This window comes from Papilio xuthus, unplaced genomic scaffold, assembly GCF_000836235.2.
Source record: "Papilio xuthus unplaced genomic scaffold, Pxut_1.1 DF824888.1, whole genome shotgun sequence".
Classification (NCBI taxonomy): domain Eukaryota; kingdom Metazoa; phylum Arthropoda; class Insecta; order Lepidoptera; family Papilionidae; genus Papilio; species Papilio xuthus.
The window spans coordinates 1,547,291-1,564,186 of record NW_013533761.1 but is presented as its reverse complement, the minus strand read 5'-3'; the positions used below and the strand labels follow the sequence as shown (position 1 = coordinate 1,564,186).

Genomic DNA, 16,896 nt, shown 5'->3' with positions numbered 1-16,896 from the left:
TACTATTGTGTATGCAAATGCCACATGAAACAAGCCAGCCGGATATTGGGGTTACGTACTTAATTATAGAAGCGTAGAATTACTTTCGCGTTCGCGCCGCTCCGGCGTTACACTAATATTATCTTAGTTGCTAAGCGCCTGCTCTTGACGCAACCACTACTGTACTTATTTGAACTTTATTTCTTACTTAGTCATTATCACTTCTTTTTTGCACTTACATATATGGTCTTTGTCTATAGATACGAGTATATTTGCTAAAACTATTCTATTCAGATGGTAAATTAACATCTTTCAGTTTTAACTAACTTAAATTTTGTTTACAGTAATGTACAGACTTAAGTAACAGAAGTTTGAGAGACTTTTCATAACTGAACCTATTAATTATTCACTTTTTATTAACCAATGAACTCCAGAAAACATGCTAAGTTACTGTAACATATAGCTTCTATATTGCGCATTCTGTTCTCTTATTCAGAGCACAAACAAGCTATTTTACAATGACAGAAATTGGGGTAGAGATCTTTCTCTACGACTAGAGGTTTATTACCTCAACATTATACAAGTTACTCAACAATACAGCTGATTGCACGCAGTACGTTGTAGCAAATACGTTCGTGTTACGTATAATCATCGGCCGGAATCTCCGGCGACGCAGTGTCCCGCGCCGATTCGGGACTATCTCGTAATATCGCACGCACTGCACTCGCATACAGCGCTCTGCTCGCTACAGCTAGCTAGATACGAGTACATTACGTCGCTGAATACAAACAGGCCGGTAGAACAAAAACAAAACGTCGCAGAATTATGTAGCAGCGACGGCGTTCAAAGGACCCCTTGTACGTGCTCTCCTATAATCATAAACATGGAAAACGCACAAAAGCCCTCGGCGTCGAGTCGCGTCGCCGTCAGATAAAGTTGTTGCGTTTTCTTTTGGTGCGGCGCGCGTGCGAGCGAGACGCAAGGCCCGATCGTTAGCCCTGATCTTCAGCGCGCCACAAACACACAGCCCGACCGAGAGCGAAATTGCAACGAGAATGCACCTCGCCGCGTTATTACCGTGCAGGCAAGTTGCGAAACGGCCTCCGAAGACTTGCCGGCCGACTTTCGACTCTATTGTGGGTGGTTTGGGTCGCAAGTCGCGGCGCCCGGGCGGGCATAGTGCGCACGAACGACTGTGGACGTTGAGTTGCTACACATAGGTTTGTTTCACGACGCGGCGGCCGGGAAAGCATCACATCGTGTATGTATATTTAGCCCGCATCGCGAGCCGGTGGGTGTTTTAGGTCGCTCGCACGCACTGCTGAACTACTAGGAGGGCTTCCTATTATCGATTTATGTTATACGAGATGTCTTCGTGTGGTATCGAGCGCTTTTATACGGATTTTTATTTCGTTATCTAAACAAAAGATTTTCTCGATTTCCCGACTGCGCGCGCACATTTTCTCTTTCGCTACGTTGTTTAAGTGAAACTTGTCGTTGAAGAGATGCTTTCTCCCCAGTTACTATAGCGCAGGCGTGAGGAAACGTGAACCATTTAAATGGAAACATACAAGATGAGTAGCTTAAAATTGTTATAGACGATAGATAGTTTTTGTATGGCGCGCTTATTACATTTCTATTGTTAAATCTCGTTGATGGTATCAAATAAAAGGTAACGACGACGGATTTATTTTAAAAAATATTCCAGGCATCTTATTTGCAATAATGATTCGCCTTGACTGCAATGGACCCAGGTCGTAGGCTTAGTTACTGGCGCCCGGAAGGGGGGGGGGGAGTCTAGCCCGATCCGGGGGTACGGCGGGATGGGGGGAGGGGCTCAGCGGCTACGCCCACACACACGATAACACCTCGACTTTCTAGACGTCCACGGTCATTTCAGCAAGCCGCAGAACTATGTATACACATAGATGCGTATACTTTAAAATATGCACACGAATAGGGTTGCCTGTATCGATTACCTTTAATGTAATATGTTAATTCAATATACATTAAATTACATATTTAACTAACACAAAAGTAAGTCTTGTAAATATGGCTTTATGTGGAAAAAATCAACACAAACAAATAATTATGTTGTCATATTTTTGAATGTAAGTAACAAATGTATTGAGCTTTTTCTACTTTGAAATTCTTACTAGCGGACGCCCGCGACACCGTCCCTGCAGAATAAAAAAACATAATTAGTAGCCTATGTTTTCTTCCAGAGTATGTTTACATCTATGCCAAATCAAGACCCGTTCAACTTTCTGGAGATACCTACAAACAAACATTCGCATTTATAATATTAGTGTGATATATAATACATCTTTGTATTAAAACATATTTTAATTATTGTTTTAAAAACTTTTTTAATGTTTTAAACAAGAAATTTTCTTTAATCTGTTACTAGTTAATAAATACAAAACATTTGAGAAAAACGGCACAACTGTAGCCATTGCAATTTTCTTTAAAATAGTGGAAAGTACCGAAAATATTTTTTTTAATTATAAATAACTAACCACAACAAAACTAACTCGCGTGTTGTAAAATTTATTCACGCATGTGAATCAGGTTGTATTTTTCCCGGTTCATTATCGCTCTTTCGAAATCTTTCTTCCAAGTCCTTTTAGGTACCGTTAAATATTTCGGCACTTCCTTTAAACGAGCATTGTGCGGTATGAATGAATCACTTATACGTTCCAATTAAATATACTTTTAATTAAGTAACATATGACACCGAAAAATCTTAATATTATATCTTACTCTTACTAATATTATAAATGCGATGGATGGATGTTTGAAGGTATCTCCAGAACGGCTGAATCAATCTTGATGAAATTTGGCATTATAATAGAGTCTGGAAGAACACATAGGCTACTAATTATGTTTTTTTTTTATTATTTCCATGCGAACGGAGTAGAGGTGACTACTAGTAACATTATAATACACCCTGACTGGTTCTTTACAGAAGTCTTGAAATCGTTGCGATTTACATAAAATGGAATACATGTTGAATATTTATTTAATTTATTATTTTCATAACTGAAATTTGAATTGTATATACAAAAACACGAGAATGCTTGTGTGCATATTTTTTTTATTTTACCGAAGCCTTTTTTTCCTTACTAAAAGTTGAGGACAAACCAAGTTACCAAGAATCACAATATTAAACTTTTATGTATTGCACTTACTGATTATATTTTTTGTAATAAATTCACGTTATTACGTATTTAATTGCTTAATATTCCAAGCACGTTCCGCTTCGCAAGTAAATTTGACGTGAACAAATGCATTTTATACCCCCAAAAAAAGGGATGGCTGCGTTTTAATCAAGGAAAAAGACTTCCCTTCCAAACCATAGAGCGCGTTTAAAAACCGAGAACAATACAGGAACGTTGAATTTGCAACCGCAACGTATTATACATTTACGCCCCTATGGAGCAGAATAGAGAGCCCGCTCTGAAACGTAGGCCGTTCAATACCGCATATACGGCGAAATACATCTCTAAATATAGGCCGTAGTCGTCGGGGAAGCGTGCAGTGATGGTTGTGCGTGGTCAGGACTCAGACTTGCCCCCTCCCGCGCCCTCACGCCCGCGCAACACCCCGCACACCCCCGCGACACCCCGCCCTCGCCCGTTAGCCCTAGGGCCGTCAGTTAACCTGGCAATATCGAGCGAAACGAATCGTATTCCCTCGCTTTACTGACTTTATGTACGTGAAAGTACTTTCACTTGTTTGAGCGTTACGTTCATGAGTTTATTTTGGATAATTCTCCTTTTAATTGGTACTGGAAAAAGTTTTAATATTAATTATAGTTTCTTGCTTAGTAAATACTGGTTTATTGGAAATTTAGAGGTAAAAAGGTACACTATTTGCTAATTTCTTGTTTTACGTAGTAATGTAAAAACATTTATAATTTGGTTGTGACCCCTTCGTCCTACCGAATCGGTTGAATCACAAATTATTCGATGAAAATGTAAAATTAATTTAATAAAGTTGCTGTCGTAAATTTCTTTTTAGGGTACAGAATATAAACAACTTAAAAATAAAATATGAAATTTATTTCCATATCCGAAACGTAGAAAATAGTATTTTACACCATTTCAATTTACTGAAAAATGTTTTAGCTTTGACAACCCTAGTGAATATATAAAGAAAGGGAACACAGGAACAGCGTACATAGACCGTTGTGCGTGTGCGTTGCTGTTACACATTAGTGCACGCGCCTCAGTGTACCGTGCACATGGAAAAAGTCTGGCGCGCGGTCACTCGGCCATGGTACTTAGGGCGCAAAATTCCCCATTGCGATAGGTCAGTAATGGAACTGCAGTATGCAGCTTTAGTCATGGTTGAGTTATGCTGCAACATTTTACTTGAATTTTAATTATGCATAAATTATTTTTAAGTAGAGTACGAAATTAATTTATAAATATGGTAGATTAGTTAGTAGTCCTGTTTGTTTTTGCTATCGGGTTGAGAATATTTAAGAATTTAGTGGTAGAGTTGGGTTCAAGGTGTGAATTGACGTTTATGTATACCTAGTACCTAATACGTTTTCACATAGAAACGTCTGCGGATCGACAACCTTGGCCTGAGGCTCCTTTGTTTCCAGCTGCAATAAAATTTTATTTTCACGTAAATAACCGGCTTTAATATCCCTAACGTCCGCTCAGAGCGAAGCAAAATAGCTGAGTACAGTCCAACTCAACATGTAGTACACAAAATTACTATTACTACGAATTAACACTATTTTCGATAAAAATAATTGATAAAGATTCTCCTGCTATCTTAAAAACTATGAGTTTAACTCACACATAAAACTGCCGCTTGACCACTATCCTATAAAATGATATGGTCGAAAATGATACGTACGAATTTAGGAGCCGTAGTCTTAGTTTTATAAATCTTATCGGTTTGGTTCTGGAGATAGGGTAACAACAAACAGCCATGCATCTAAAAACTAAATAAAAGAAAATTACATAGTGTCTATAATTATCTTCTTACTTCTTACTAATATTATAAATACGAAATTTAGATGGATGTTTGTTACAAGGTATCTCCGGAAATGCTTAACGGATCTTGATGAAATTTGTTAAAAATGTAAAACATAGTCTTGAGGAACACATACGCTACTTATTAAGTTTTTTTCTCGGATGCAGTCGCGGGCGATAGCTAGTTATGCTATAAAGTCGAGCCTAGTAAACATGTTTACGCAAGACCACAACGCTGAACTTTCCAATTGAAATACGATTGTGTAGGTATAAAAAATACATCGAAGGTTCTAGTAGCAAAAAAACTTTAAGGATGAAAGTTATTTTACCTTATTAATGATACATCGTAAGTAATTTACTGCTCTTTAAATCAAAAATAAGCAAGTTATTATTAAAATAATAGTTCTTATTGTTAATTACAATTTTGTAATTGATTATTAGTATTGTTATATTTTTAGAGTAACGAAAAAAACTATGTAACCTTTTTTGAAAAAGAAACACAAATTGTAAGAGTTATGCACGAATATGGTTAGGACACATAGGTAATCTTATTTATTTTAATTCTAGAAAATATGTAACAAAGAATTTACAATCCTCTTATTGTAATTAACATGTTCTAGGTCTTTTGGATGTTCGTGATTTGAATAATTAACCGTCAGTTTCTGAGTCAAAATATATTGTCCTTGTCGTTATTTTTGACAAAACAGAAATAACAGCATGTTTTTATTATACAATTTTGGTTTGAGAAACCCACGGTAAGCTATTATTTTGAGTTAAATTGTCATCAGTGCCTATTTAAAAAGGGGCCGCGAACTGCGCGTGTTGCGTATAAACCTGAATTAAGACATGACGGCGACACAACCAAACGCGTTGTGTGCGTACGTTGTGTGTGTACATGACGCGTTAGTGTGCATGCGTCGCGTCTATACTCGTGTGAGTGTCGTCATTTGCATGCCGTAGACGTAGAACAATATGGCAGCCGTCTACAGCTGAATACTCGATCAGTATGTCAGTTTTGTTCGTTACTGAATAACTTTAGAGCGTGTTATTGCAACCATCAATTACAGCGACAAGTTTGTTTGTGTTTAGGATTAGAATAAATTGTGATATGTAATTACCTATTTATTAAAGTAATATTTTAGTTTTTTTGTCTTATACAATTTTTTTTGGAAACTAGCTGCGCGCCCACGACTCCGTCCGCGTGGATATATAAAAAAACTTAAATAGTGTAGTCCGTTCAGCGGTTCTAGAGATATCTTCAAACACCCATCCACATCACATCCGTCTAAACATTCGCATTTGTAATATGTAGTATGTACAAGGCATAAATTCCAAAAAAATAAATAAATGCCTATGTCCGTCATCTGGCTCTAAGCTACCTCCTCACCAATTCAGCCATATCGGTGAAGCCGTTCTTGGGTTATAAATAGTGTAACTAACACGAGTTTCTTTTATATATAATATATAGATAATAACGAAAAAATTCCGATTACACTACAATACATGTAGCGAGTAAAGAAAGCGCAATATATCCTCGGTTTTACGTTAATTAAATTATGTCGTATCCGTGCGAGGGGCCGAGGAAATGCGCGTTGTAAGTGAATGTGGAGGTCAAGCTAAACTGGTTACACCGCTACACTGTGGCAACAGCGAGTTGTGTAATAACGTGTCGTTTACCCCGCGGCCTTCGCGTCGTTTCATGGCCCAACATCGAACTCATCTAACCCATTGAACCAATCGAAATTAATCAATTCTGTACGCTGATAATATTTCTATACAGCTATTCGGTTACGACAATAGGAAAAACTTTGATATTATGTTAGAAACTTTAATCGATTCTTCCGACATCGTATGTTTTTGCATAGTTAATAAAACGCTTGACAGCAAGATATTAAGGCGCAGTTCCATTAGTCGTTCACGCATGTCAGCGTTTGCATGCGAAAACCCTTTTTCGCTAATCGCCAGGGCCTTCGTTTAGCGAAAGCCCTTATTATTCCTTTCCGCGCATTATAATCGTCAACTTAGTCCCCGCACGATGTATCAATCAATTTTATAAGTCGTTAGCTATATGCGGAGACTCCCCCACATATTCATGCAAGTTATGGGCTAGTGAAATTGCGCTTTATTATTAATCTAGTAATATTTACGCATATGTATTAATATTTCACTGTAAGCGAAACAAAGTAATACATAATCTCGTTTTATTTCACATTTCTATTGTTTTTTTCACGGTTCATAATTGATTGTCGAAGAATGCGGAAATAGAACAATGCACCTTGAAAACAGTCGTTCGCCTCCAAACGACTTGTTAAAATTCCAAACCAGCCAACTTGTGTTACCACTTGTAAGAGTTTCAACTTAACAATATTTTCTGCTGCGTATAAGTTACTAAGTTACAGTTAGCTTCAATAAATGGACAATCAGATATAGTCCTGGTCCATTTCTTCAGCATTTGACGTTCCAAAAACACTATTTTGATCTTTTAGGTCACAGTATATAACGGGTTTCTTGCATAAGTTTACTTATATTGAATTATTTTTGAGTCATTGGTTTAAAACTCCAAAACTAAAGATAGCTTAATTGGTTTCAGATTACAACGCCGCCCCGCTGTTCGCCTCGGAAAACGCCTCCAGTGGTAAGCTTTATTGTATTAGATTTAACAAAGTAGCATAAAATCTGCAATCACGCATTAAGTTTATCACAAGAGGCAGCACTAACGTCTTTTACATGAATAGGCAGACTCGCAACACCATCAAAACACAGAAGACTTGAACTTTTAATAAACTTCAAAGATGCTAAAAAGTGCATACAAAAGATATTTTTTTTGTTTAAAATCGAAAGAACTAATCTGTAAAAAGCTTACTAAATTGCAATTGAAATTGGTATAACTGAGCTTGATTATATTTTATCATTGTTTGTAAAGATTTATCGGAATGTCAACACTAGATACGTATCAAATATACGGCAGTCAAGTTGACGCGAGACGTTGACAGAAATTTACTCACAATGGCCAACGCTTGACATGACATTGATGCTTTTAACAAACACCTGTTTACGTGACACTAGCTTGTAACTTCTCAGCCCGCTCATGTTAACGCGATGTCATCGCACTAATGTTTAATCAAATACTTTGTCATTTCAATATAAATAAAACTAGCTGTCGCCCGCGACTCCGTCCGCATGGATAAACCAAAAATCTTAATTAGTGTAGCCCACCCATCCATCCATTCACATCACATCCATCTAAACATTCGCATTTATAATATTAGTAAGTTAAATAAAAAGCAACTCTTCAAGGCATACGTTCGAAAAAAATGAATAAACAGTATCTTATGTCTGTCTCCTGGCTCTAAACTACCTCCTCACCAATTTTCAGCCATATCGGTAAAGCCGTTCTTGAGTTATAAATAGTGTAACTAACGCGACTTTCTTTTATATATATATGACAAGTTATAAATAGGGTTTTTTTTTAATTTGCTGAACTTTAGCAGTAGTTCAATGCATCGATATTTATCCAAAACATTTATAAGAGTCATTGAAAGTAAATAGCGTTTGGATGGAGTTTAATTTCGTCTACAAATCAAAAAGTATCGAAATAATTCAAAGAGAATTTATTGTCAAACGATAAACGAAGTGAGTCGTGTCCCGCCCCAAGCGAATGGACGGCTTTTGTCCGCAAATTTAATAAATTTCAACCATGTTTATGATAATGGCTTTGGATAGGTAAGATTTATGGGAGCGTACACAAACCTTTGTATTTTCTTTTTGATAAATTACACTATAGATTCGTGCGACTGGCAATCGAATTTCGAGCTGAGACAGACCGACTAATAGCCTAAAAACTATTCCAACCCAAGACCATATATTTAATTATTAATTTTCGTTAACAAATTATGTTTATAATTCAAGATATTTTCTTTTTTTAAAATCTTTATGACATTTCCGAAGCGTTGAAAATTTAAATACAATGTAATGTGCCAGAACGTTCTTTACAAGTTGTAATTTTCTTAAGCCCAATGATTATTACAATTACATCGCCATTGTTTAGCGTCGAATACTGGTACGAAATAATCACACGCTGTGTGAGGACAGACTAAAAAAGATAATGCATCTTGTAATCAATTTCGTGGGTGTTTACAGAATAAAAAAAAACTTCTAATAAACAATACATGTAATTTGAATTTATTAAAAATATCTATAGATAAATTTTGTTGATTAATAAATTAATATAAAATTAATTATCGTAAAATTCAATAATAAATATTTCCAACTAAAATATGTGTTTTACAAAATTAAAAAACATTCCTGGAATTGTCTATAAAAGTGATTATTAACGCGAGAATCTTTTTATAAATTAAAAAGACGCTGAGAATAATATTTTACATTTTAATAAGGCATTTCTTCTGAAGCCCACTCTTTACAACTTAATTCTAGCTATAAAATTTATAATTTTTTTCCTTTATTAAATTAAAAATGTAAGTCTATTAAAATCATTTTTACTATAGTAATAAATTACAATAATACCTATATCTTACTAATATTATAAATGCAAATGATTAGATGGATGGATGTTTGTTTGAAAGTATCTCCAGAACGGCTGATGGCGATGAAATTTGATATATAATACATATAGAACATAGTGTGGAAGAACACATAGGCTACTGATTATGTTTTTTTTAATTCCGCACGGAAGGAGTCGCGGGTAACAGCTAGTATTTTTATAGTATCAAAACTTCAATAAACTAATAGCGTTTGTTTATTTAAACAATATCACTTCCAGTATAACAACACGTCTACGTAAAAGATGTGACCAAGTCAAATGATAAGGGCGTGATTGCGGTGATATTTCTAATAGCCGACTATCGGTTATTAACCTAATAAGATAAGGTATCGTGCCGGCGCGGGCGTCCTACATACTTCCGTACGGCTATTACGAATGCTACGCGTACAGACGAGGTATGCCCACGCGCAGTGAAAGTAACCAATGTTTATTTAAGAATTTGCAATTAACAACACAATTTATTAATTGATAACTTAATAAGACAGCAATTGAATAATGAGCAATTTGGTTTTACAATTTATAATCGAATTAGAATCTAATAAGACAAATTTCGGTTACGTAAGAACAAATTTGGAAGCTTCTTTTCTCTACAATACAGCCATACTTCTAGTCTTTGTTAAAGACCTTGCAGACATCCATCCATGCATCTAAACTTTCGCATTTATATTGCAAATTGCAGAAAAATGATGCACTTAATTCAGCTTTAGTAGACTGTGATGACATATCTATTCATTAAAGAAATAAATCTTAGACTCGAATTATAAAAGATGTACCGTGGATTTATGAGACCAAAATCCTCGTTTTAAAGATATTGTTATCTCTATTTTGTCAAAGGTAATGACAGGGATTACGATACGTTTTATACTATTTATATTCAGAAAGCAAAGGTAAGAAATCTAATTATTCAAATGTACTAAATAATGAGTTCGATAAAGAAATATACTAAAAATAAAGGTAACATTGTCACGTTTTATCAGATACTCGCGTGTAGAGAATTTTCGGTGAAAGTGGCACAGATAATCTAAATGTAGATAAAAAATATGTAACGCGTCGAAGCCATTAGGTTGCCACACATCTATTAGCAGATCTTTTATATCTCGCGGTAAAATGTAGAACGATATTGTTTTTTTTTATTGATTGACAGAACTAAAATATAAAGTTGTTAGTCTATTTTTTTTCATCTATTTTTTTTAATCCATGCCAGGATATGTTATAATACGTTTAGGAATTAGTAGTTTGATATCTTCTTACTATTTAATCCTACTAATGTTGTAAATGCGAATGTTTGAATGGATGTTTGTTAGAAGGTATCCCCAACGGCTATATGGATCTCGCTGAAATTTGGCATAGATGTAGAACATAGTTTGGAAGGAACATAGGCTACAAATTATTTTTAATTCCGCACGGACTGAGGCGATAGCTAGAATGTTATAAATTTTTAAAATGTTCCTTTAAAATCACCTCGATTCTAGTTTACGCTATAGATTGAAAGAACAAAACAACTAAATCTTTACCTACGTATCGGATATCGGTTTGTTCGTTTTGTATTAACTTTGCATGCTTGTCTTGATGTACACTCACGGCAAAATAAATGGATCAATTACAGGGCCTGCATTAGCCGCTTCGAGACTGTGTATCGCGATCGTGCACGCCTCAACGCTCGAAGGCTGGCCCTGACGTTTGTAATGTAAAAGGAACGATTTCTTTCTTTAACAATGTTACGGACATTTTGCAGAATATAAAGTGAAATAAAAACACTATTAAACTTAATTTGATTATTGCTTTTGTCATAGATAGTAGAGAATAACCACTTTAATTTACGATATTAAATTTAGGTACCCTATATAGTTGAAAAGGCACGAAAACCCTCATATTATTTTGTTACCTTATCGTCGATTGGTATAGCAACATATAAATACAAACTTCTGTTGTATAATTAAAAAAAACTTGTTTTTCCGTTAAAGAACAAAACCGCACTTTTAGACGACTCTCGTCGCTTTAACGTTGTGTGTACGTCTATACCTACATTACGATTGCATGACATTCTTTAAAACTGGAATATAAAATATCGTACATGAGTAAGACGAGTCGTGTGCAGTTAGTGGGGCGGACCAACTAGTTTAGATCGCAATGTGGCTCATTCGCAAAGCATTTGTTCGAGCCGGTCCTAGATGAAGTGACGGTTCTAAATGAAAGTCGACGCTCGCATCGGCCACGGTTTGCCTTGCGGTCGAGGAATTGATATTGTTTAATTCGCTTTCACTAGCCCTGTCGCCTGCGATTCCATCCGTGCGGAATTTAAAAAAAAACTAATAAGTAGCCTGTGTGTTCTTCCTGACTATGATCTACAACAGTGATGCCTTGTAACAAACATCCATCTATCCACCAATTGAACATTAGCATTTATAATAGTAGTAAGATAAAAAAATCTAGTGTATTTTCGTTTCGATGTTAAAATACTAGCTACAAGTTCCAAGTGATGTACTGACGTATTCAATTTTCTAATATAAGTACATCTCACGAGAACAAGGCTCTTGTTTGTGTCCATGAATCTCTTGATAGATTCATTCGTTACAATCACAAGTTTCTTGTACATTTGACTTTGAAAGTTATCCAGGTGTACCTTATTTTGATTCCATAGTCCTTAGGCCTACAGCTCCGACAATAACAAGGGAATAACTGATAAATTATTCTGTGATGCATTCGACGTACAACAACAAAGCGATCGAGTTGAAATGAGATTTGTTTTGTATCGATATGAATACATTGATGCAGCGGATATGTACACGAAACTGCGTCAATGGAACGGTTGTATAAATATATGTGTCACCGTCAAATCGTATACGCCGACCATTTGTAATTTGCCTGGGCAGATTCTCGGTAAATTTCATACAGAATGAATTAATTTACAAGTTGTTGCGTTATATTTGTAAAGGTAACCATTCATTGGCTATGATTTACTATGTAGACAATAAAGAATTGCGGACTGAGGGTGCCAGGTACTCATTAAGTCGGCTTTACAAATTGCTGTAATACAACACTTTAATTTTTCAAATTGGAAAATAATTCGTTTGATATGTAATTTCGTTTGATTGCAATTACCTGGGTAAATTACAAATAGTCGGCGTACACAATTTGACGGTAACATAAATTTAACCAGGAACCGTTGTCAAGCAGGACGCTTTAAATATCCCACGTACCCGTTGTCTGTACGTCATTTATATGGTTTTTGATACAATGAAATATTCAAGCCCCGAACACGGTTCGTGGCTTATGTTTAAAATTGAGATTTACTTTTGATTTTATTTACCAAACTGATACAAGATTTTATCATAAAGACTTCGGAAAGTAGATTTGACGGAGGCGTGAATGTATACGAATGGAATACTCTTTGTGAGCGACCTCTAAGTAAATTAAAAGTAGGCAAGGCATCTTCAATTACTGATGTCTATGGGCAGCGGTCGTTTTGCTATTCCCCGGAATTCAATCGGGGTTTGCTCGCATATCGTATAATACATAGAAAAGTCAATAAAAAATGACAAACAAATCCTCATAATAATCTTTGCAAGAGGCATTCAAATGATTTAACGAATAAAAATAATGACGAGATAAATAAAAAAGGATAGAATACATTTATCAAACGAAACGACGGGATTGAATAAATCATATTATAGCAACGTATACATTGCCGGCTGCCGAATGGTTACACGTGTAATGTCAATCGTTGACAAATTCCCGGAGGATCCGCGACCTTTTGTATCGAATATCTCTTACAAAGGATGACAAAGTGACAATAGGATCCCTGTAAGATATTTTGTTACTCATTTACGAGAAAATGACACACACGTCAAGGGTCACCTACCTTGGATAAGATAATACTTGTTTTTCTTCTACGGATTGTATTTACTGCCCTCTTTGTTCTTATGAATTGAAAATTATATTCATATTTATTACGCCTTAATTAACTTTTATGTCGTTGTCAATAAGCGAGCTTTGTTTAGAGTTAATCTTCATCACGGGTAAGGACTGTGACGTTAAATATAGGTACAATTGTGTGATAAATAAGAAACTGTCATAAAATTTATTAGTTTTAGACATTATTAGTTAGAACCCTCTGGCGCGAATGACGTGCTTTCGTTACAAAGTCCAGTGTCAGAATGAATAAGAGGGTACATAACGTCGACATTTTAGTTAGGATAGTGTTGAGTCAATACACTGGCTCATTTTCGGATTTTTTTCCTAGCATTTGATAACTTTTTTCTTGGTCTCCATAAAGTCATTTTCACTCATCTACAGTTCTCAAACTAAGCATGGTTGATGACTACAGTAAAAAAATAATATCAACTATCACCTATCGCTAAAAATATCTTACTAATATTGTGAATGCAAAATTTTAGATAGATATTTGTTAGAAAGTATTTGCAGAATGACTGCATGGATCTCGGTGAAATTTGGTATAGATGTAGAACATAGTCTGGAACGACACATTACGCTAGTAATTACGTGTTTTTAATTCCACGCGGACGAATTCGCGGGAAATTTTCATAAATACGTAGAAAAACACTGTTTATTAACTTTGTACCAGTTATTATTTTATTGTAAGTGGTAATTAATTAGAAGTAAATTCGTATTCATAAATATGTTCGCATAAAATTTCGTAATCGTGTTGTTGTGAAGTCAAAAGGGTCTTGAACTCCAATTAGGGCATTGTTCTAACTTGTCATATGTTATTCAAGGTCGACTTGCTGCCGTGCGCGTACTACAAGTTGACTCAATGAATGAACTCGTATTGACTATTATGGAATAAAGCATAATATATAACTTCAATTTATATATTTTTTATTATCTATCATGCACTTATTCAATATATTATAATTCAGCAATGTAATATTCCAAGCATCAACCATCATTAAACCATATATTATCGATAACATTACGAATACTTTCTCACGACTTTCGTACTAGGGTCTGTGATGATTAAAAGATATATTTCTTCTTTATCTACTACCCCATTGTTATCTACGTTTCGTTTTACAAAAGTAACTATATATTTTTTTCACGATTCACAAATATGTTAGATTAATCATTTCGCGATGGAATTCAATTTCCCTTTACTTTTTGCTCCGTCAGTATTCGTCGTGTTTTTTCTCTCTCTTGACGATGAACGATCGAAACAAACAGATGTTAATGTAATGAGTTATACGCGACGTGCGGTGACAGAATGGAAATATGAATCCGCAAACCAAGTCTATTTCTGTAGAGAGAATAAATTTATATTGTCTCCAAACGAGTGAACACGTCTCGGTATATTGTAAATAATTTTGGATTGTGCTACAAAATTGTATTATATTCCTTCTGCCCAATTTCTTTATCTTTTTTACAAGTACTTTCTATTTCAGTGGTTCCAAAATTTGTTATTTGATGTTATTTTTATATTTTGAAAAGTATTTATGTGGATGCTAATAAATATATATTATTTTATTTACTGTCTCGTAAATAATATTATCCTGACGAGTATAAACAATTTCTTCGTAGTCAAGATAACAAGAAATACGCTTTTTTTCCTCTTTTTTAATTTACGAGATTCCTAGTATGCATAAAGACATCCGGACAATTTCCAATTGATTTTCAAAACGCTTAACATATAAAAGTCATAAATCAAAGACGAGTAAGTAAAAAATAGAGACATGATTATGATTATAATTTAATCGTATTTCTAATCCTCGAAATATCCAATTGCGAATCCTGCAAAGAATGCGACAATGTAGTTTAGTTATTCCATACTTGCCATCTTCGGGTAGGTCATGCTCCTGGGTGTCCCGACTGAAACCGAAAGTGCGCGGACCAGTTCAAGTGCAGCTGAGCGGCGGGGATGAAGCGCGGGGGTGTGCGGAACAGTGGGCGCGGGGTGGGGGCGTGACCCGGTCGCAGCCCAGCGCTCGGACGGCAACGCAGATAAAATCCCCAACTAGACATCTAACTAGCTAGCTAAGCTGTTAGCACTTAATCTTACTTAACACTAGCTTAAAGTGTGAATATTGCATTTATGTAGACATGTAATTAGAGTAAGTTAAGAGTTTGGTACCTAACATAATATTATGTTATAAAACCTATTTTAATTAATTTTAAATCGCTTAGACTCGTTCTCTTTGTTCGATAGTTGAATGTAGGTCATCAAAAGTAAATAATACTTACAAACGTAATCGATACTTAGTTTATACTTAATGTATTCGATATCTCACGTCAAAATCAAGGACTTTTTAAGTCCGATAAAAAGGTAAAAAATACAAGGGTAAGATAAGATTACAACAACGTTTTTAAATACTGAATAATAATATTAAATTCATAAACGATTTCACCAGGCAGTAATAAAACGTAGAAGAAACGAATTAAGTGTTACGATGCATTAAAAATCATTAATCGTTAGTTCCACAGACGATTCTATTGTCTATGAATATTTTGTATGCAATCGGGTATAAAAGTAACGGTCCGGCTTTGTGTGTCACTGTATGAATCCCCTATAAGTAAATGTCGACGGAGTAATTTGCGTCATAGTCGAAAACGTGGATTGGACTTACGGCTAAACCCAATACTCGATCTTAGGTTCCATCGTACGAGATCTGAAGATTATTTTAATTACGTTCTATAGGTAAAAATGTACACTACAGTATGATTTTATTAGCAATCTGTATATCTGTCAAATTTTACTCCTTACTATCATGACATGTTCCCTTACATGACATGTCCATATAACCTTAGTCCGAATATGATTTTGTCCCATTCGGCGTCGAGACCTTTGGTCCGTGGGGTCCTAGCGCTTTAAGACATTTTAAGGACATATCCAAAAAATAAATCGACGTCACAGGGGACCGAAGAGCTGGCAGCTACCTCGGACAAAGAATTAGTTTAGCTGTCCAAAGGAGGAACGCTGCCAGTATCTTCGGTACCTTGCCTAAAGGGACTCCTTTTAATAATATATTTTTTAGTAAATTATTCGTTTTTAATATTTTATTTAATATCATAGATTTTAGACTATTCATTAGATTCTTTGTTATTTCAAAACAGTTTTTATATTTTATATATTATAAGTTGACCTTAGTCTCATGTCTAAATATCCTATATTTTCGACTAAATTCCAGTTATAGAACTGAATCCTAAAAATATATTTCTTACGTAATATATATAAAAGTGTTTTTTTTACTTGTTTTCTATAAATCAAATAAATTACAGCCGAGTATTTGTATCTGAGTAGGCAGTACAAACAAATTAAGTCGGTCACCGGGAACTGCCTCGTGGATGCAATTTGATACTGTATTGCGATACTTCATATCAACAATTTTGGACGTTACACGCGTTGCTCTA

At 35.2% G+C, this 16,896-nt stretch overlaps 1 protein-coding gene across 3 annotated transcripts in view; it reads left to right on the top strand.

The window, feature by feature from the left end:
* Positions 1–16,896, top strand: part of EcR (ecdysone receptor) — a 185,297-nt gene that overhangs the window by 62,199 nt on the left and 106,202 nt on the right. For all 3 annotated transcript variants that reach the window (XM_013325070.1, XM_013325071.1, XM_013325068.1), the window contains one exon: positions 7,564–7,608. The gene's annotated coding sequence lies outside the window, so the exon portion shown is untranslated. The remainder of the gene's footprint in view (positions 1–7,563; positions 7,609–16,896) is intronic.